The sequence below is a fragment of the Sorex fumeus genome, unplaced genomic scaffold (assembly GCF_029834395.1).
Source record: "Sorex fumeus unplaced genomic scaffold, SorFum_2.1 ptg000020l, whole genome shotgun sequence".
In the NCBI taxonomy this organism is placed as follows: Eukaryota; Metazoa; Chordata; class Mammalia; order Eulipotyphla; family Soricidae; genus Sorex; species Sorex fumeus.
Genome location: NW_026606077.1, coordinates 19,273,077 through 19,295,502, shown reverse-complemented (window position 1 = coordinate 19,295,502; position 22,426 = coordinate 19,273,077). Strand labels below are relative to the sequence as shown.

At 45.6% G+C, this 22,426-nt stretch overlaps 1 protein-coding gene across 1 annotated transcript in view; it reads left to right on the top strand.

Annotated features, from left to right (window-relative positions):
- The window catches only part of RALA (RAS like proto-oncogene A), an 81,171-nt gene that overhangs the window by 37,930 nt on the left and 20,815 nt on the right, over positions 1–22,426 (top strand). The window lies entirely within an intron of this gene.

Here is a 22,426-nt window from a genome sequence, read left to right as displayed (position 1 = left end):
TTTGTCCTCTCTCTCCTTTTGGGTGTTGAGGTTTGCAAAAGAGGCATTGAGTGGCAATCATGTTTGGTCTATAGTCTACTTTCAGCATGCTTCTCCCATCCTGGGAGGATCCTCCCAACACCCTTTATTTGGTGCTCCCTTCTCTATCTGAGCTCCCTTTTCCCCTAGCATGTGTGGCTGGCCTCCAAGACATGGCGCAAACCTGGTACTAATCTCAGCCACTCTTGGGTGTTAGTCTCCTATTTTGTTACTTTATGTTCCCCAGATGAATGCAATCTTTCTATGTCTATCCCTCTCTTTCTGACTCGTTTCACTTAACATGATACTTTCCATGTAGTACCACTTGTATGTAAATAATCATGACTTGTCTTTTCTAACAGCTACATAGTACTCCATTGTGTAGATGTACCAAAGTTTCTTTAACCAGTCATCTGTTCTGGGCACTCAGGTTTTTTCCAGATTCTGGATATTGTAAAGAGTGCTGCAATGAACAAACAATTGCAGATGTTGCTTCGACTATACTTTTTTGCCTCTCTGGGATATATTCCCAGGAGTGATATTGCTGGATCAAATGGGAGCTCCATTTCTAATTTTTTGAGAATCGTCCATAATAACAGTAACAGTATTAAAGCTCGTAACTGATTCTTTGTAAGGTGCACTCGCATTTTATGAACACTTTCCAGTGTCAGTACTTGTGTCTTTTTCCTTTAGTTCCTTAGGTGCTGGGGATTGAACCATGGGCCTCAAGAAGGCAAGCATGAGCTCTGTCACTGTTTATCACTGTCTGTGGTGCAGTCACCTTGATCATTAGAGTTTCAGGCCCTCTTGTCATGATACCAAGGCCACCCACAGAACTCCAGCCGGAAGTGCGGCTGGTAGGGGAGCGCAGCTTGAGTGCCTGCTCTGGAAAAATGCTGCCACACCAGCCCTCACGAGCAGGACCTGAGGAAGCACCTACACTGACAAGGGTGTTGGTAGGACTGTGATGGGGCTTCTGTGTTGAAGGCCAGAGACACTTGCTGATCTTCAAGGGACACTGGGATAGCCGTGGCCCCGATTCATTTCATTTCATTTCATCATCCTGTTTTTCGTCGATTGCCTCGAGCAGGCCCCAGTAACATCTCTTTCATCCTAGCCCTGAGATTATATTCAAGGCTCTAGGAATGAGATAATAAGATGTCATAAAAAGATGTCCTGATAAGATGTCGCGCGGCCGCAAATGTGGCCGCACAGTTCTGGAAGCTGGATTTTATAGACTCTGAGTCTTGGCCGTTGATGGGATTACACGGCGCCAGGGGGCCAGGTGGTGGGTGTGACCCCCGCCTACTGGAATTTGGAGGATCTGGGTGGAGGATGCTCGACTCCAATCCGAGTAAGCTTGGAGGTCTCGGCCCCGGAACCCACGTGGCTTTGTCCCTCTGCCAGTACCTTCATGTGTGCGGAGAGTGGTCTCGGCATGGTGGTGGCTGGTACTGGAGGTCTTCTGCTGCCGGAGCCCTGGTCGGGGCGGGGAGGAAAACTCAACCCGCTCCCCTGCAAGGGACCCTGGCGAGGAACAGCCAGGCGCAGGGGCAGGAGACTGCACTGGTCTCGTCCGGGAGCTGGATTTTATAGTCTCTGAGTCTTTGCCGTTGATGGGATTACACGGCGCCAGGGGGCCAGGTGTTGGGTGTGACCCCTGCCTACTGGAATTTGGAGGATCTGGCTGGAGGATGCTCGACTCCAATCCGAGTAGGCTGGGAGATCTCGGCCCCGGAACCCACGTGGCTTTGTCCCTCTGCCAGTGCCTTCATGTGTGCGGAGAGTGGTCTCAGCATGGTGGTGACTGGTCCTGGAGGTCTTCGGCTTCCGGAGCCCTGGTCGGGGCGGGGAGGAAAGCTCAACCCGCTCCCCTCCAACAGGCCCGGCGAGGAACAGCCAGGCGCGGGGGCAGAAGACTGCACTGTTCTCGTCCGGGAGCTGGATTTTATAGTCTCTGAGTCTTGGCCCCAATTAATTTGCAAAAATAGTTTAGTCATTGTAAATCTATCTTACCCCAGACTGGAGAAGTGGCTGAGTGGATATGCAAGAATGCATATGCAAGGCCCTGTGGGTGATCCGTGGCACCGCAGAGAAACCAAAACAGAATAGACAAAGCTTATGTACACCTGTTGCACTGTCTATAAGAAAGTAACATGGCTGGTCTCTCAGATTTCTAAGCCTCATCATAATTAATACACAGTTAAGAAGCAAAACTCGTTTTGCAAAGATTTTCCACTTGCAATTGTTATTTTAGTCCATGACAAACTCAGAAGATTGGCTTGCTCTGTAGGTTATATTCTCTGACACAGATAAGTTTATATTTATTAAAAAAACAGTTTAAAGTATCAGCTCAACTCATTATACTTATCTCTGACAGTTTTCCCCCTTTCCACCATGGGACTTGGGAACTTAAATTCCATAGAAGCTGACAGCTCTGGGACCTGTGTTTAGATTCCTTCCTGAATTCCTAATACATTGTAACTCCAGGGACTTCAGCTTGGCTCTGTCAGAGGGAGAACCAGCTCGACTGCTGTCTCGCATCCCCTGTTCTAGGAATAAGTGGTGCTTCCTATGTGGGTTTCCATTCCCTAGAGGAAGGATGTCTGAGGTATGCCAGTTTCCCAGAGTCACTTCCTGGAGTTTAATTTCTGCTTCAGATAGGTGTGTGTGCAGCAGTTACTGGCTCGATGCTGTGCTCAGGACTGGGACTATAGAACTGAAACATTCTTCCTTATCGAAAAGCCCCAGAGAATCAGCATGAGAAGCACCAGTGACACAGGCCCTGATGCAGCGGAATGGGTCCAGGCTGCCGTGGCATTGCCTGGATCCCGGGGAGCCGTTGGAAGTTGCTGCTTCCCCAGAAGAGGTTCTGCCGGGTTCCCCTTTTCACGTTCCCAGGTTCTTTGTTTGGGTGTGTCATCTGGGTCCCCAACAACAGCAATGTGCTGTCCAGGCATCAGTGTGGAATCATTGCATCCCACCTGGCCCTCACGCTCCATGTCACCCCAGTCCTGAGGAAGGTCCCCCTTAGTGGCTCCCTTACCATTAGGAGGCAGGCAGATGTTCTCACTGGAAATGTTCTGATTAAATTTATGTCAACTTTTCTCATCCTTGCTTTAATATATCAAATTACATAAAATTGGTAATTCTAGGAGTATTTCAAGGGTTGGAGCAATAGTACAGTGGTAGGGCATTTGCCTTGCATGCAGCCAACCTGAGTTTGATTCCTCCCTCCTTCTCGGAGAGCCTGCCAAGCTACCGAGAGTATCTCACCTGCACGGCAGAGCTTGGCAAGCTACCATGACATATTCAATATGTCAAAAACAGTAACAAGTCTCACAATTTGTTGTGAGACGTTACTGGTGCCCACTCGAGCAAATCAGTGAACAACGGGAGGACAGGAATATCTCAAATGTGCATTTATAGGATGAGTAGGAATTGAAATTTAATCGGTCAGTCACCACTGCCCACCTTCTTGCCCAGATTTCTTTGATATAGGAGCTTACAGACAGTTCATTCCACTTTTTTCTTTTCTTTTTCTTTTTTCTTCCCATACCAGTGGTGCTCAGGGCTTACTCCAGGCTCTGCATGCAGGATCACTCCCGATTGTCTTGGGGAAACATAGGGTGTGCTGGGGATCAAACCCCAGTCAGCCATGTGGAAAGCAAGTGCCCTACTGGCTCTACCATCATTTCACTTTTGTCTGGAATAACTAATTAGGAAGATCCTGCAGTGAGCCCAAATCTGTCCTTCTTTGTCTTTTTCTTAATAATGTTCATTTTTAATTCTAAAATTTTTCTCCCCATCTTTTTTGTTTCAGTTTCGCATTACACCCAGCGGTTCTCGGGGCTGATTCCTGGCTCTGCTCAGGGATCACTCCTGGCGGGGCTTGGGGATCATTATGGGTGTTCAGGGATTGAACCCAGGTCAGTTCTCTGTACTCCCAGGTCCTTTCCCAGTCTTTTCATTTTCTTTCGGAAAGGGGGAAAAGATTTTTAAGAAATATGAACTCAAACAATTTGATATATTTCGAAAGGTGCAGTATTTTCTGCCTGTCAGGGACAAGTTGGAAATTAGAGAAGCAGCAGATTGCTGGAGAGCCCAGTGGCACAGGCAGCGTGTTCAGAGAAGGGAGCAGTTTCTACCCACTTGGGTGTGTTTTGTCTCCAAGGTAGAGAGAAAAAATGGAACTTACAGTAAAAAAGGAACTGCCACAGAAGTGTTGTTCCCTAGGAATGGAGAGTAGAGTATGTCCCTCTGAGTCCCCTGAAGTCCAGCCTGGGTAACGCGTCTTTTCAAAGACTTGACACTTGGGATTCCTCATCATTGTGGAACCCTGGGTATATTCAGTGATGGGGTTAGTTTCCACAAATCATCACAAGCAAAATAATTATTTCAAGCAATGAAAATAAGCAGTGTTCAGTTCCTGAAAATACTGAAATGAAACTGATCTTGGGAAAGAGAAGGTTTCACACTTGCAGGCTTTGGCTTAAATGAATGCTTGGGAATGAGTGCAAGGCAATTGTTCCTGTCACAGAAATGAATTCAGATGTTTCATCTTTTGTTGGCTTTATACCTTGGTCTGACTGCAGCTGTGGGGAAGGGCTCCAAGGGTATCAGGCAGGACTGCACCTGGGCATGCCTCTAGGGCCGATGGCAGCCAGGCTCCAGTCTTTGCAGAGTGCACCTGGACTGGACAGTGACTGGTATAGTGACATCGTTGTCAGAGACTGTCCGTGTACCACCACGAGAGAAAGCAGGAGTGTTGGGAGGAGACTTGTGTTACCAATGGCACCATCATATCAGTACACATATCTGCACTGGTCAGATTCAGTTCCACAGATTCACTGTAAATCTCTCCAATTTAATGCAGACCTTAGTTTTTCCACCATTTTTTGAACAATTTCAAGTCAAGCTTGTGGAACTTTAATTTGCTCGGGGGGAGGGGAGAGGTGTGCTGAGGATCAACTCCAGAGCCCCCCTCCATGCTCAGTGCATGGTCTCCCACAGACCTGCTGCCCTTGCTGAAGGTCACTCTCTACAGAGACAAACACTACTTACGGTAAGGGGCTTCTTATGGTCCCTTTCACAAGGGACCTTATTGCTTTTTTCACATTGCTTTGTGAAACCATATACTTGTCCTCATGCACGGTGTGTTACAGATGCAGTGATGCAGTCTGCTGAAACAGGAGCTCAGAACTAAACTTTTCTTGCTTCTAGTTTTTAGGCTTAAGATTTTAATTCACTGGAATTAAACAGATACAGTCTTTATTTCTGCTTGCTCTTTCTCAGTCTTAGAAAGTAGCATTCTAAAACTTTAATTTTTTTTTTCAAACCTTTAGAACCGAGGCTTACAAATTTGAATGGTGCCACAGTTCTGTGAATCCCATATGTGAGCGAGGACATCGCTGATTCCTAACAGGAACCCAGAAAGGAAAAAGGTGGTGGCGGGATTGGTACAGTTGCTCTGCAGCTGTAACAGAAACTATGATATCTCAATTAAAAAATAAGTAAATAAAGCAAAAAGATGATTTACGAGCAACAGCCAGTCTTCTGACAGTTGGAACAGCATTGTTTCACGAGCGCTGTCTTCGTCCAGCCAAGACTGAATTTGAACACCTGACCTGATCTGAAACCAGCCACGTCGAGAGCAGTGTCTCAGGAGGTTAGTTACATGCAGCCTTGACTAACTGAATTCAGTGTAGTTAAAATCAAACCAATCCCAACAAGTAATAGTGTCTGAGACTCAGGGGTGTGCTGTTTGCAAGTGCACAGCGGTTTCCTGGTGAGCATACTGTTCTGGACAGTGCATTGGATTTGCTGGGCACTGCATCTCTGGGCTGGCTCAGTCAGTCAGCTTTAGAGCCTACAACTTTTGTTGCAAGAGAAAATTGAATTAAGATTTCCTTTTGTGGTTTTCAGTTGCGTTATGTTTACTTAAAAGACACCACGGAGGGCTGGGAGACAATTTGATTCTGTCCTGTCCAGCATGTGTTCGATCCAGGCTTGATTCCCTTGAGCAGACCCACAGCATTGTCGGGTGGCCCTGAGCAGCCCCCTCAGAGCCCTGCACCCATGGACTGCTTGGGGCCTCTTCTTCTGCTCCTCCAACAGACGGCATCTTATTAAAATCACATTTGCACACTAACCTGTGGCATTTAATTTAAAACAAAAAGTGAGAATCAGAACAGACTGTTGGATTGTATTTAATGCAATTTCCCGCTCGTGTTGTTACTTAGCTTTTCTCATTTGGCCCAATGAGACAATACAAATGGTTGTATTATAGTAACGTTTATATTAAGCTATTCTATTTTTCCGGTGAGGCTGGAGTGATAGCACAGCGGTAGGGCGTTTGCCTTGCACGCAGCCAACATGACCGACCCGAGTTCGATTCCTCCGCCCCTCTCGGAGAGCCCGGCAAGCTACCGAGAGTATCTCGCCCACACGGCAGAGCCTGGCAAGCCACCCGTGATGTATTTGATATGCCAAACACAGTAACAACAAAATCTCCAATGGAGACGTTACTGGGCCCACTCGAGCAAATCGATGAACAACGGGAGGACAGTGACAGTGACAGTGATTTTTTCAGGTAAAACCTATTTGATGGATTATTCTTTTAGTAATAGGTAAACTTTTTGGTTTTGTAATTTATGAAATTTCCACATTCATAAATGAAGTTGTAATATATCTATTTTCAGTATGATTATTGCTCTACCATTGACTGTTTTCCAAGTTAAATAATTTTGATGACTTTTCTGTGCCACCCATGAGAACTACCTTTTTAAAAATTTTTTCCTTGAGGCTTGGACGTTCAGACAGTGTTAGGGGAAATTCCTTTCCCTATTTCACCGTTTCTGGGCCTCACTTGGTGGTGTTAGGGGATCATATGAGGTGCTGGTCTTGAACCTGGGCCTCCAATTTGATGCAAAGCCTGAGCTCCAGCCTAATCAGTGAGCCCAGAGATCTAGTTGTGTGTGTGTGTGTGTGTGTGTGTGTGTGTGTGTGTGTGTGTGAGAGAGAGAGAGAGAGAGATCAAGAACGTCCAAGCCTCATGGAAAGGACTTTCCTTATGAGTTTCTTCTGCAGCAATAACATTTATGGTGAATACTTCAGGATCTGGGATTTTCCCAATCCTGGACCCACAGCCTAATCCAGCCCTTAACACCACAGGGTCCCAAAGCACTCCAGGGGAGCCCCAAGCAAGCAAGTGTGGGGAATGGCCTCCGGCCCCTGCTCCCCAGTGCTACCAGTTGTGACCAAATGGACAAAGGGATTGGTTCTCCAGCCAGTGTGCCACAAGCAGACTCCACAGGTGGTCTGGAAGGCTGGGAGGTCAGTTGGCACTAGGGGGCTTTTCTTTGTTGACTAAATGCCTGAGTTGGTTCGTTGTGGTTTTTGTATAGACAGGAATGTTCCAGGCATTGGTGTTCCCGAACAGTGCCCCGGGGGCTCTCCCCAACCCAGCACCTTGGTGTGCTCAGTCCTGCAGGCAGCTCTCAGGGCGTTGTCGGTGGGTGCCAGTCCTCCTGCTGTAGTCCCTTAGAGCCTACAGGTGAGAGACCATTCTGTAAAGTGGGAGCCATCATCCTGGCCCCTGCTAACTGATTTGCCCCAGGACTGTTAAGTGAGAGGGGATGGGGAAAGGAGGAGGGGGGGAGGGGGAGAGAGAGTGAGTCATTGGGTGTGGCCCAGTTACTGGGCACATGGTCAGATGCAAGGTCCTGAGTTTGAGCTCTGGACCAGATGCTCCCCCTGTATGCTCCCCCCAGCCCACCGCCCCCCCCCACCCCCGGTTGGGTTGGGGTTTTTGTGTATTGGATGATGTAACGGGGTATTCATTTTGAGGCCACTTTGGGCTTAGTGGAGGCTCAGGGGACCATTGCCATGCTAGGGCTCGAACCCGTGTTGGCATGTGCAAGCCAGGTGCCCTGCCACTGCACTCTTGCTCCAGCCCTGCTTATGATTATTGGGTCGCTCCTGTCAGGAGGCTGTCTGTGCTCACACTGGCACAGGCTTTGGGGCCAGGCAGTGGCTCAGGGGACTGTGCACATTTGTGGCATTCAGAGCTACCCAGGCTATCCCAGTGACCGTGAGCACCTTCAGGTGTGACCCCCAGAGAGACAGTTCAGCAGGGATGGCGTTTGACTTGTTCAACCCCCAGATCCCAGATGGTTCGAAGAGCATGACCAGGAGTAATTCCTGAGATCAGAACCAGGAATAACCCCTGAGTCCAAAAACAAAAACACCAGCAGCTTTGTGACTGAAATCTTCAGTCCACGGAGTCGGGAGTGGGCAGCCTCCCCTGACCTCTCTGGACTTCTGGAAGCCCCACCAGTCACGCGCATGCCCCAAAGCCCTATCCAGTTAAAAAAAATTTTTAAAAATTAACTTCAACTGTATCATCCCATTAAAAATTTTGGACTTCCTGGAGTGCACGACCCGACATCTCAAACTCTACACACTGATAAACCAGGAATAGCACACCAGATTGGATGGGTGTAATGTAGAAGGCAGCCCATCTCCATTAACAAACTACGAACACAGAAGACTTAACCTGTACCTTATACAAGGGCTTACTGGCTCCATGGTGAAATGCAGTGTTCTTCACTAACTTTCCTCTGAGGAAACATTTTTTGATCAGTCTTCTAGCAAATTATTTATAACGAGCAATGTGTAATAAATTATTGGGGGCCTGCGAAAGGGGGTAAATTTAAGGGGAGTTTTGAGAACCGGAGACAGTGGTGGCGGGAAGATGCGATGGTGGTGGGGTTGGTGTAGGATATTGAATGTAACAAATACCATGAGTAGATTTATAAAAACAACAACAAACACTGGTGGCTGAGTCATTGTGTTATTTAAAACTCAGACTAATTTAAATTAGATGACCGTAATTGAAATTTTTGATTTCTGATTTTAAAATATTTTAGGATTTCAACATGAGATCCAATTCAGAATTTTATCTTGTTAATGGTGAAAGTTAATAGACAAATTCACGTGTTTACCTCTTCTGTCTCCTATCCCCGGCTCCCTGAGAAATGACAGAGGTGGGGAAATGTACAGATGAGATTGTTAGTCTATAGCAGCACTAAGAATAGAGCAGATGGAGCGGCCATCAGCAGAGCTGAGCTTCCAGGTTTCAGAAGACAAAACAGATGGCGGTGATGGATGCAAGGGGTGGAGGGCATCCTAGACGCGAAACTACAAGAACGTCTGCTGTTCCTGTCAGGCATGAAGAAGCTGCGCAGATCTGGGAAAAGAGACAAGAGACACAGGACATGGAGTTAATTTAAAGAGGCTGTAATTAAAGCAGCCACATACGCAACCTGTGTGGACAGAGACTGTGACAGTGTACATTCTGATGTTCATTTTAAGAAATGTCTTCTTTTCCAACTCAGTCTGAGGAAAATGAAAGTTTCTTACAAAAGAGTGGTCCAAGCTCTTTCCCCCACACCTCCCCCCATATTTGGAGAAGGAGCCGACCTCTGACACTGTTCCTTCCCCCAGGAACCCTGGAGAAAACCCATCTCTAAAAAATGCCAGTGAGCAGAGTCTGCTGCTTCCGGTCTGAAACACGATACCAGACTCCAGGATAGGAAGGAACTAGGGATAACAAACAAGTGTTCGCCCTCTCCTGGAATCAAAAGATACAATTAGAAAATAATAAGATCTTCTCCAGATACATAATTACCAATTTTGGAAAAATGATACCCGCTGCTACAAGAAGGATATGGAGCATTATCTGCACTTTTGAACAGCAGTGGAACAATGTGCCTAGTGAAATCTTCAATAATTAATTTCTATTTCTGAATCTACCTATGGAAAGCATTTTAAATTTAGAACTAAGTGGTTAGCCAATCTGCTGTTAAATAATTCTGAGTAACTGGAATGAAGGGGTGGGGATGGCAAAGCTTTGCGCCAGAAGGTCTTGACTGGATCCCTCACACTTCCTGGGCCCCTCAGCAGCTGCCAACTGCTCCCCCATTCCAGAACCAGTGGGGTTGTTGGGGGGGGGCGGGTAATACAAATAGCTGTGGTGTCAGGTATTCTGAGATTTGGTTTATAAACTCATTGTCCACCAGATGAAATACGAGTCTGTGAAACTGGCCGGTGAAGGCAGGGACTGGCTCCGATGGGAGCCTGTGGGAGGTCTGCGTGCCCGCCCAGCACCTGCTCCCAGGAGCAGCTCCAGGAGTGAGCCCTGTGGGAAGAAGCAGCTGCAAGTCAGAACTCCGTAGAAAGGAAGGTGCGGGGTCAGAGAGATAGTACTGTGGGAGAGGCTCTTGCCTTTCACACGTCCAGCCCAGACTTGATCTCTGGCACCCCATGTGGTCCTCCGAATTCTTCCAGGACTGATCCCTGAGTGCAGAGCTAGGAGTAAGCCCTGAGCACCGCTTGGTGTGGCCCCAAACCTTACCCCCACCCCCCAAAGGCAAGTGAAAAAGATACAGAAGGAAACTCCAGTTTAATTCTTCTCCCTGCTCACACCTTGATTGCTAGACCCTTAAAAGTCTGGGATTGTGGACTGTGAATTCTCATGCACAGGAAATGTGTGTTTTCTCAGTGGGCCTTGGAGGAAAAAACAGGAAATCCAAAAGTAAACCAAAAAAGATCAGAAGAGGGCTACTAAAAGCTAATTTAACAAAGGCTAGCAATTGAAAAGTAAGATTTGAGAAATGTTTTTATGGGAACTGGAGGCTCTTGTTTACAAGTCTTTTCATTGGTTAATGACTATTTGCTAGTAAGCTTTTACCTTTCTAATAGGTGATCTGATCTGTCTTAAGTTCAGTAATTTTTAATGTAGATCATTCAAGCATGGCTAATTCAGTTTCTGTTAAATTTTTTAAATTAGAGAAACTTTGATAAATATTATTAAGCTTATGTTATCAGTGAGAGAAGTTGAAGCAATTCATGTGCTCTGTGTTTGATGGTATCCCAGTGATCATAGACCACGGCTGGGCCTGCAGTCGTGGTGTGCAGTGGGCATCCCAGCTGGGTTTATGTGATTGTTCTTGTGACATTCAGACTGTGATAAGATCACCTACCAGCACATTTCTTAGACTATTTCCCTGGGATAATTCAGGGTTATTGTAGAATATGAGTTCATAGCATATATGCACAGCACCTAACGCATATACAAATTATATAAATTAAACTCTTTTGTAGGTCTGCTAAACAGACTTGAAATGTTAGTCCTTTAAATTTGTGGTTGGGGCCCCCGAGCGTTAGTATAGTGGGTAGGGCACTTGCCTTGCACACGACAGACCCAGGTTCAATCACCACCAGGAGTAATTACTGAGTGCAGAGCCAGGAGTGTCACCACACATGACACATAACACACCTCCCAAACCCCAGAGCAGCCCTGGCTTTTGACTATTGTACCAGTTCTTTTCACAGTGGCTGATTGTTCCGCTTCTTTTTCTTACCTATTCTAGTACCCAGATTGGATCATTTGCTCCAGTTTTCCCTTTCTGTGACCCCTCTTATGTACTCAGTCAGTCCCCCTTCAGTGTTTCAAAGCCTCCCCCCCACCCCCCGCCCCGCCAACCTTGTTTCCTCCCTGTGGCCCACATCCCCGGGCTCGGCGCTGCGGGCTCTGGGTCCTGTGCTTGCCTCCTGCTCCCTGCTTGATGCGACTTTCACTCAGTCCCTTTGGGGATTATGCCTCCATTGAGAAATGCTGCCTTCATCCTTGAGCCCTGCCACACTCTCCTCTGCCTGGGTGTCCCCTCACCCTGCAGCCTGCTGGTCTGCAGACCCCAACACCCTTGGTGCTGGCTCTGCGGTACTTCAGGAGATGTGTCTTTGCCCTGTCATACTGAGGTCTGTTTTCAGTCCTTGTGATTGTTGCCTCACCCCAGCTTTGCATTTCCTGTTGATGCTGTGTCTTCCGAACTTCAGCAAAGCTGCCCCATCCGTACGTGTGCTTGAAAACTTCTGCTAATTTTAATTGTGGCAAAGGCTTCAGAACTTCATGCTGCTGGTAATTTGCACTGCATAGAAGTTAAATATTTTCTGCACATAAAGAGATTTCTTAAAAGATGCCTAAAATGTATATATTGTTGTCTTCATCTATTTTGTTTTGACTTTTCATATGGGGTGCTTGGGCGGCCACACCCGCTGTTGCTCAGGGGCTGCTCTTGGCCAGTTATTCAGGGGTCATTCCAGGTAGGGGGACCCCGTGGCTGCAGATGGAACCCAGGTCACCCATATGCAAGCTTGCTCCCATACTCCAGCCCTTGGCTCTTAACTACCCAGACCCAGTCATCAAGGTTTAGATTTTATAAATAAGCTGAGACCTAAAGAGCTAAAATAATCTGAGCTTTCTTGATTTCAGCAGTTTTTGCTTTGGTGTCTGACAGCATGTCTAGAAAGTCATTTAAATATGTTTTATTTTGAAGACAGGAAGAATGTTAAACCATCTTTTCAACTCCTGTAACTTTAAAAACTGAATATTCCTTGTAGTTCAGTCTTTTTTTCTGATTTTGTGGGTTTAGCTGTTCTATTTCAAAACTTTACTCGTAGAACTGGAGTTCAGATTTATAATGGCAGATGGCTTTTTGTCTATGAGTTTAGGATGTGGATTACTCATTTTTGATGTTTTGTTTCACTGGTTCTCTCATGTTCGCTTTTTTAGTAATAAGATTTTGTTTATGAACATTCAAATATAGTAACTACTCTGTCACTTAAAATTTGTCAGATTTATGGGCAACCCAAAAGTAGAAAACACTCGGGGCTGGAGTGATAGCACAGCGGGTAGGGCGTTTGCCTTGCATGCAGCCCGACCCGGATTCGATTCCCAGCATCCCATATGGTCCCCCAAGCATGGCCAGAAGTAATTCCTAAGTGCATGAACCAGGAGTAACCCCTGTGCATCGCTGAATATGACCCAAAAAGCAAAAATCAAAACAAAAACCCAAAAGTATTAAACATAAATACTAAAAAATTTTACTTCATGAATAGTAAAAATTACTCTTGGGGCTGGAGCGATAATACAGTGGGTAAGGCATTTGCCTTGCACACGGCGGACCTGGATTCAATTCCCAGGATCCCATATGGTCCCCTGAGCACTGCCAGGAGTAATTCCTGAGTGCAAAGCCATGACTAACCCCTGTGCATGGCCAGGTGTGACCCAAGAAGCAAAAACAACAACAAAAAATTACTCTTTTACTCTTAATAAACATGTTAAGAAAATGAGAAGGGGCTGGAAAAATAGCATCTTTTATGAGGCTGACCCTGTTGATCCTTAGCACCACGTGATTCCCCAGATACATTGCTTGGAGTAGCCCCCAAGCACTGTTGAGTGTGTCTCTCCCTTCCCCCTACCTCAGACCCTCCTCCCCCACCCCCCCACACACACACCAAGAGCCTGGGGTGTGGCTCAGAGGTCTTGCCTTGTACCTGTGAAGCCCTGGATTCAGTTTCTAGCTCTGCTTTGTTCCCTAAACACCACTGGTTTAACAGGAAAAAAAGAGAGAGAAATTGGAAAAAAGATAAGCCACAGTCTGGGAGCAAATAATTTCAGAGTATAACTGGTAAAGCATTTGATTTTAGAATAATATAAGAAACTCTCACAACTTAAAATGGGGGGGGGTATTTTTAAATGAGCAAAAGGTTTAAACACTGAAGATGTACAGGATAGCAAGTAACCAAATGAGAAGATCCTCAACATGATTCGTCTTTAGGAATATGCAAATAAAAGCCACAGTAAAATACTGCTATGCATCTACTGGACTGTCTAGAATTTAAAGATTGGGAACACAGAAATCATATATGGTATTTATGAAAATAAGAAAGGTACAGCCACTTTGGTAAGCTTGTTAAAAAATATTTAGCATAAAACTTAGGTGTTTGCCCAAGAAAAATTATATATGCACTATATGTATTGACACTCACATATGTATGCAATGACATACACAGATAGTTTCTTTACAAGAAATTCAAAAAATGCAAACAACCCAAATTTGAATAGATAAACAAATTTTACTACTTCTAGACAGTAGTATACTCTACAGTAGGGGGAAAATATGCAACAATGTAGATCTGTGTCAAATGTGGCAGATGAAAGAAAGTGGCCTTTGCACAAAAGACTGTGGAGACTGTGGACAGCACATGCTCCACCTTTGTAACATTCTGGAAAAGGCAGAACCAAAGGAATGGACGTCAGAGCAGTGGCTGCCGGGGGTAATGGGAATACCCCGGCTTGTAGAGGGCTGCATGACACTCAGGATGATGCAGTGCTCCCTGTCCTCTTGGTGGAATTGGTTATCTCACCAAAACTCAGGAAACTATACGCTGAAAGGGCAATTTTTTTAGGTGACTCAAATCTTTTCTTGAGTCTTAAAAAAATAAACCTTTGTAAAATGTAATTTTTATTACACATAAAGCCAAACTTAAAAAGAGTTAAGGCCAGTTTTCAGTATCAGAAGTCTTCAAAAATTTAAGAATAAAAAAAAAACTGTAGGTGATAGATTATTCCTAGTCAGGCTTATTTTGACTCTGGACTTTTTATATTGGGAAGAAAGTTTTGTGTATTATAAATTAAGGTTTTTTTTTTTAAGTTTGGTTTCATGTCTTTACCATTTTATTATCTTAATAGAACTACATTTTTTTCAAGTCATCACTTTGTATTACCTAAATATCTTCTATTAAATTGCCTCCATAGATATCTCAGATAATTTGTTAGATAATCTTTTTCTTAGTTGTGTTCTGTTTTGTATATTCTAACTGCTATTTGAAGTTTGTTTCTTTCCCCTGGGGCCATAACCTCACAGTGCTCAGTACTCACTCCTGGCTCTGTGCTCGTCATCACTCCTGGTGGGGCTTGTGAACCATGGTTGGCTGTTGCCTGCTACGCTATCTATCCAGCCCTGAAGCGTTTTAAAAAATATATACAGCGTATAGATTAGAAAACATTTACCTTTGATATCTACTGTTTCTAACAGTTTCTCATTTACTTCCTTTGCCCTAGTCCAGAAATCATATTATCAGTTAATAAGGATTTTTTGCTTTAATTTTCTTTCTTTTTAACTTTTTTAGTGACTCAAAATAGTTTTTTTATAGGATGAAATTTACTTACAAAGATATGATGGGGGAGAAAGAAGAATATGTGTTCAAAAGAACACAGACTTCTCCAGAATAGAAAAAGTAAGCAAGCAAACATATGTATTCACGGGAGAATGAAGGCTTGAAAGCTCACGTCGGCCTCCTGAGTTTTCTTTATAATATTTTCAGAATAATGCTAAACAAGACAGTCCTGGGTCAGGGAGACAGCTCAGAATTGGAGACAGACTCTGCATATGGAACTGTGGCACCTTAGCCAGGCTCTGTGCCCTAGGCACTCAGCTAGGTATTGCCTGAAGTTGTCTGTCTGTCTGGGGGCCACCCTGGAGGTGCTCAGTGCTTACTTCTGGCTCTGTGCTCAGGCATCACTCCTAGTGGGGCTCAGGAGACTGTTTGTGGCTATGGGGATCAGACCCGGTAGACCACATGCAAGACAAGTGCTCTATTATCACACTCACTGCATTATCACTCCAGCTCCCCCAGATTGTTTTTAGAAAGGGGGGTGGAGAATGGGAATAGTGGCCGTTATTATTTTCTTCCTGACATTAGTGGGAATGTTTCTGATTTTTTGTTCAGTTTGTTTTTGTTTGGGGGCCATAGCCAAATGTGCCTAGGATACCCCTGACTCTGTGCTCAGGGATTGTTCTTAGCAATGCTCAGGCACCAGGTACAGAGCCAGGGACCATCCCTGGGCCAGCGACATGCAGCATGCAATCTCCTGCTGCATTATCTCTGATCCCAGACGGAATGTTTTTATTATATCATTAAACCTGATGATATGTTTATGGTTTGGGTTTTAAGGTAGCAAATTTCAAGTGAATGTCACTGAATATTCCTTTTTTTTATTTATAAGGAGTGAACCTTGAATTTCATCAAGTATCACTTCAGATCCTATAGAATTATACATGTATAGGGTATATTGATTTCTAAACTGTAAAGCCATTATTGCACATCTAATTGAATCACGCTTGGTCATTTTAATGTACTGCATTCTAATTGGGAACATTTTTTTACCTAGAGTTTGACATCATCTTCACCACATAGGTCAATCTGCATCTCTTTCATCTCTTTGTAGAACTTTACATCAGTGTTAGGCTCTTTTAAAAATTGGAAACTTTCCCAGTGTTCTGGAATTTTAAAGAGTATTGATAATATATGTCTTTTAGATGGTTGGAGGAATACACCAGTGATACTCTCTCTTCCTGGTAATAAATACTTAATTGTAAGTTAAGTCCCTTCCAAAATAGAATTATCTATTTTGTTTTCTTGGGAAAAATTATTTATGTGTATTATGTTGCTTCATTAATATATATGCATATAGAGTTTTTAATGAAGCAAAATAATTTTTCTTATTTTGATGTGAGGGGAGAAAGAGAGAGGAACAATTGTTCAAGAGAGAACATGGCCTTCTCCAGAGTGGGAGAGCAGAGGAGAGAAAAACATGTTCCAGAGAGAACACAGGCTTGAAAAGTAAGCAAGGCTTGGTTGAAAATGTTCTTTCAAAAAATTTATTTTATGCTTGATATCAGGTTTGCTTTTTATTTTAGGGTTTGGGTTTATGATCAGATATCTTGAATGAGAGAGGGATCATACGTGAATTATTTATATGTATTATCTCCAGATTTGTTTTTTTAGCAGATATCTTATGCAGATAGTGGCCATACATAAGTTATTTATATGTAGTATTTCCAGGTTTGTTTTTTGAGCAAATATCTTTAATGTAGATAGTGATCATGCATGAATTATTTGAGTAATTTATATGTGATATCTCTTGGTTTGTTTTTTGAGCAAGTATCTTTAAGCAGATAGTGATCTGCATGAGTTATTTATATGTGATATCTCCTGGTTTGTTCTTTAATGCAGATGCGTAGTGTGTCCACTTTGAGAGTGAGTAATTTTGCCTCGACCTATGTTGATTTCTAATGGCTTGTAAAAATCTAAGAGAAACTGAACTTCATTCTTCATAATCCTTTGATGCACTCTTCAAACTGGGATGGAAAGAAATTCTGTGCTTCGCTTCCTTTTAAAACTGAAGTCTCAGGACTGAGTCATGGCTCAGTGGGCTGAGCTCATGCTTGCAAGAGCCCCTGGGTTCAATTCCTGGCACCTCTGATCCAGATGCGGCCCCTGTACAGGCGGGGAAGAAGAGAGAAAGGGATAGAGTGGGTGACGGTGAAGGGAGGATAAGAGTGAGAGAAAAGTGGAGAAGTGAGTGGAGAGAACAGGGGTGGCGGGGAGAGAAGGGCAAAAGGCGGGGCTGGGGTCTCAGTAAAAACTTTTGCCAGTTCGGGGCTGGAGCAATAGCATAGCGGGGAGGGCATTTGCCTTGCACGCGGCCGACCTGAGTTCAATTCCCAGAATCCCATGTGGTCCCCTGAGAACCGCCAGGAGTAATTCCTGAGTGCATGAGCCAGGAGTAACCCCTGTGCATTGCCGGGTGTGACCCAAAAAGAAGGGAAAAAAAAGAACTTTTGCCAGCTAATATTTTTGTTTGACCAAATACTATTATCTATTATCAAATACTTTATCTAATCAGAAGATGATAAGGATTATTTCTGTAGATTACTGGACTTTTTAGTTTGGGTGGCTGGCAAGTGTTTGGTGTCTTACTAGACAGGGTATTCATTATTGACTCGTATAAAGCTGGATTTATCCCTGTTAAAAATGGCTTTCAGCTTGTCTTTCAGTTAATTAGCTGAGTTAACTTTTTAATTAATTTTTGCTATTTTAAAAAAAATTTTTTTTAATTTTGTCACTTTGAATTACAAAGGCACAAGTTACTTGTGATTGGGTTTCAAGTGTATAGTGTTCCAAGACCCACCAGTGTCCACCTCCCTCCACTGTCCCCACAGTTTCTCTCCCTGGCCCTGTCCTGCCTCTATGACAGGCATTTATGTTCTTGTTTCCTGTGCTGCCCTTGCCCTTGCCCTTCAGCACAGTGGTTTACCTGCTGTCACCAATAGGTCATCATGCATATCCCTTTGCCTCCATTCATACCCGGTCCTCCTCCTGAGTGTCTGCATCCCCTTGTCGTGGTCACGTTGGTCCCTCCCTTTTCTGACCTGTCCCCACGTCTGAACTGGAAGCCTCCCACTAAGGATGCAGTTCTCCTGCTCTTCGTTTCTTTTCCCTTTGGGCATTACTCCCGTGCTGTGTCCTGCATCTGAGTGAGATCACTGAGTCTTTTCCTCTCCTTCTGACTCATTTCTCTCTGCGTGATACTCTCCAGATCCAACTATGTATCAGTAAATTGCAGACTTCATCTTTCCTTATACCTGAGTAATACTCCATTATGTAGATTCACTGTAATTTTTTTTTGTAGGAGTACTGCTATTTATTCAGCCACTGATTAGCTGATTGAATTGTGCATGAACTCCACCTTACTTGTTTTTTTCCATTTTTTATCATTTTATTTATTGAATCACCATGAGAGCAGTTACAAAGCTTTTGGGTCTAAGTCTTGGTCACACAATGAAACACCCGTACCTTCACCAGTGCCCATTCTCCACCACCAGAAATCCCAGTATACCCCCATCCCACACCCTCCCCCTGCCTGTGGGGCAGATGATTTCCACATTACTCTCTCTCTACTTTGATCACATTCACTATTTCGACACCAGACCCACCATTATTTGAGATTTTACCCCAACACTCAGATCTGCTGAAAAGGCAACAATAGACAATTTGTGTTCTATTGCTGGTTATGAATAACATATGATGTCGTGTGGCTGCAGTAGAGCCATATGGTTTTGAAATTCCGAAATTTTAACACTTAAATCTGGAGGGATTTCTGCCAAAAGCCACTGGGTTTCGAGATTTGCTCCTGAGTCTCTGGGATCATGGCCATTGAGCAGCTTGATGAGGAGCCAGAGAGGCCCGTTCGTGGGCGATGACTTGGGGTCTCGTTGGGGTGGGGAGGACAGGCCCGGCTCCCACCCCCCCATCCCGTGAGGCCCAACAAGTTTCGTCACTGCGGTCCCAAGCCTGACTATCCAATGGCCTCTGGAGAATAACAGCCACCAAGTCGCCAAGAGGGAGCAGGCTGAGGGACAGCACCCATTCACCCTTGGGGTGGCCCGGCGACAGTAACCTACTGCGGGGTCTGGACACATTTCTGCCAAAAGCCGCTGGGTTTTAAGATTTGTTTCTGAGTCTCTGGGATCAAGGCCGTTGAGCTTGAGCAGCTTGATGAAGAGCCAGAGAGGCCGTTTGTGGGCAATGACTTGGGGTCTCGCTGGGGTGGGGAGGACAGGCCCGGCTCCACCCCTTTGCCCCCCCATCCCGTGAGGCCCAACAAGTTTCGTCACTGCGGGCCCAAGCCTGACTGTCCAATGGCCTCTGGAGGATGACAGCCACCAAGTCTCCAAGAGGGAGCAGGCGGAGGGACAGCACCCTTTCCTCCCTGCGGTGGCCCGGCGACAGTAAGGTACTGTGGAGTCCGGATGCATTTCTGCCAAAAGCCACTGGGTTTTGAGATTTGTTTCTGAGTCTCTGGGATCATGGCCGTTAAGCAGCTTGATCAGGTGCCAGAGAGGCCATTCGTGGGCGATGACTTGGGGTCTCGTTGGGGTGGGGAGGACAAGCCCGGCTCCACCCCCATCCCGTGAGGCCCTGTGTGTCTCGTCACTGGGGGCCCAAATGTGAAAATGTGACTATCCAGTGGCCTCAGATGGATGGCGGCCACTGGGCCGCCAGGGGGAACAGGCCAAGGCACAAAACCTATTCCCACCTGGGTTGGCCCAGCACCGGTAGCCTACTGCAGAGACCAGACGCATTTCTACCTAAAGCCACTGGGTTCTGAGATTCGTTTCTGAGTCTCTGGGATCATGTCCATTAAGCAGTTCAATCAGGAACCAAAGAGGCCTTGCCTCCAATTATATAGCTGAGCCGGAAGTGGTTTGTGGGTGTGTTTCCCACATACCTAACTTTTGGCCGTTTACTTTCTTGGTAAACTTTGCCCCAAGTTTTGGGGTCTGGCCAAAGGCACAGCAGCAATTTTGGGGTATCTGGAAGTCTGAAGGTGCCATGAGGCTGCTGATGCACTCTCCTCACAGGTTCAGATTGACCTGCTGGCGGCACCATACCCCCTCACCGTAATTTCTTTATCCAGTCATCTGTATCTGGATTTTGACTGTTGTGAATAGTGCCGCAGTGAACATGGTGCAGGTGGTGTTTCTGCTGTGTGTTTCCCAGGAGTAGTGCTGGTGGGTCGTAGGGATGCTCAGTTTCTGGTATTTTGGTGAATGTCTGTCTTGGCTGTTTTTTAGTGGTGATAGTCATGTAGAACCAAAGGTCATGTCCTTGGTGCCTGGGAATAAGAGCAGCTTAATTCTTGTCTGCTGAGTTGAGTTAAGAACAGGATTTAATGTTTTCAAATACATGTATGGGGGCTGGGTAAGGTGTTTGCCTTGCATGCGGCTGACCTCTGTTCGGTCCCCAGCATCACATTAGAGTTTCCCAACTCAGCTATGGGTGATCTCTGCGCGCAGAGCCAGGAGTAAGCCATGAGCACAGCCAGGTGTGGCCCCAAAACAAAACCAGTTGGATGTATTGTATGGTTTAAGCCATTACCTGAAAGGTGGAAAGCAGTATCAAAGGAAGGTGCTCATTTATTCCTGTAGTTAAAGGGCTAGCAACATTGGGTTTGTTTCTTAAAACTTGGGCAAATAGACATATAAGCAAGGCTCTGGGTAGTGCTTTTGGCTTCCGGGAAGGATGTGGGCATAGTTTTGGTGCCACCAGAGCTCTGCCCAGTGCTGGGAGCCCTGTGGGGTCAGGCATGTGGCACAGAAGCACAGTGGGTCCTTGCCCAGACTCGTGGCTGGGGCCCCAGGGGCAGCAGCTGTGCCACACTGTGCGTCCAGGGTGCCTCCTGAAGTGAAGGCAGACAGCAAACAGCTATTTATCTGTCCAGTTAAGGTTTGTACTGTAGCACTGTATCACTATCCTCACGTTGTTCATCGATTTGCTCGAGCGGGCCCAGTAACGGCCCCATTGTGAGACTTATTGTTACTGTGTTTGGCATATCAAATACGTCACGGGTAGCTTGCCAGGTTTTGCCGTGCAGGCGAGATACTCTCGGTAGCTTGCCGGGCTCTCCGAGAGGGGTGGAGGAATCGAACCTGGCTCGGCAAACGCCCTAAGTAACTGATTTTACCAAACTGTGTTCACATTATGCATTAAACAAAAGCAAACAGGTTTGGATTTGTTAGGCTATAGTAGGGAAGAAGTCTCAGTTAACTAACTCCAGGGATTTCAGGTTTAAACATACAAATATCGTGATACTTGAGCGTGTGGGGGGCAGGGCAGAATTTGGGTTTTGGTTTTGAGTTTTGTTTTTTTGTTGTGTTTTTGGCTTAGAGTGCTTGCAGTACTCAGGGCTACTCCTGCTCTTAGATCAGGAATCACTCCTGGAGGGCTCGGGAGACCATGTGGGGTGCTGAGGATCGAACCTGGGTTGGCGTGCAAGGCAAGTGCTCTCCCCACTGTAATAATGCTCCAGCTCCTTGGACCGGGGAGGGGGGGATGGAGGTGGAGGTGGGGGTGTGCTGTTGTTTTGAGTAAGGCCCGAGAAAGATCAAGAAAGATTTCAAAGTAGAGAGAATTTAGCCAGGTGGAATGTCAATATACCAAGTGGAGAGGCTGCACCGGCCAGGCTGGTCAGACAGAGGTGTGGGTGAGGAGTGAAAGGAGACTCGTGGGCGTGGTATTGACTGAGATGCAGCTGTGCGGGTGAGGTGGGAGGGTACCTCTGGGCTGCGCTTGGGGAGTTGGACCCAGACTCCTCAGCGGGGTCACTTGCCTGTCCTGTCAGGGTGCTCCTGTCATGTGGCCTCTTCCTCAGACCTGGTGTCATGGCAGGGTGACTGCTAGAGAAACCAGGTCTCCACACCTCGTACACAGAAGCTTGTGTGGAGGGAGTGAGAATGAGTGACACCAGATCCGCTGATTCTGGGGTCCATCCATCCTCGTATACACTGATGTCCCGCTCACATGACCTGGGTGCTGGGGCATTGGCTTATGCTTTAATTTTAGGGCCAAATTGTTAGGATGTGATTTTGTTTTTAAGTGGGCAATAAGTGAACCTTTGAATTGGCAGTTTTTGTGTGTGTCATTTGCTTCTTAGTAAAATTTGAAACTGTGTCTCATGACTTTTTTGTCAGTATAGGTTATGAAAACCTGTTTTTATAATCTGTGTGGTTAGAGTCTAATCAAATGAATGCATGTCAGGGAGTTTTCACTGTTGGTCACAGCTCATTTGAAAACTGCCATGAGAAGTGTCCTTGAGGCAGATACTGGTATGATTCCCATTACTGCCTGTGTCTCTGGTCATTGGGCTCACCCC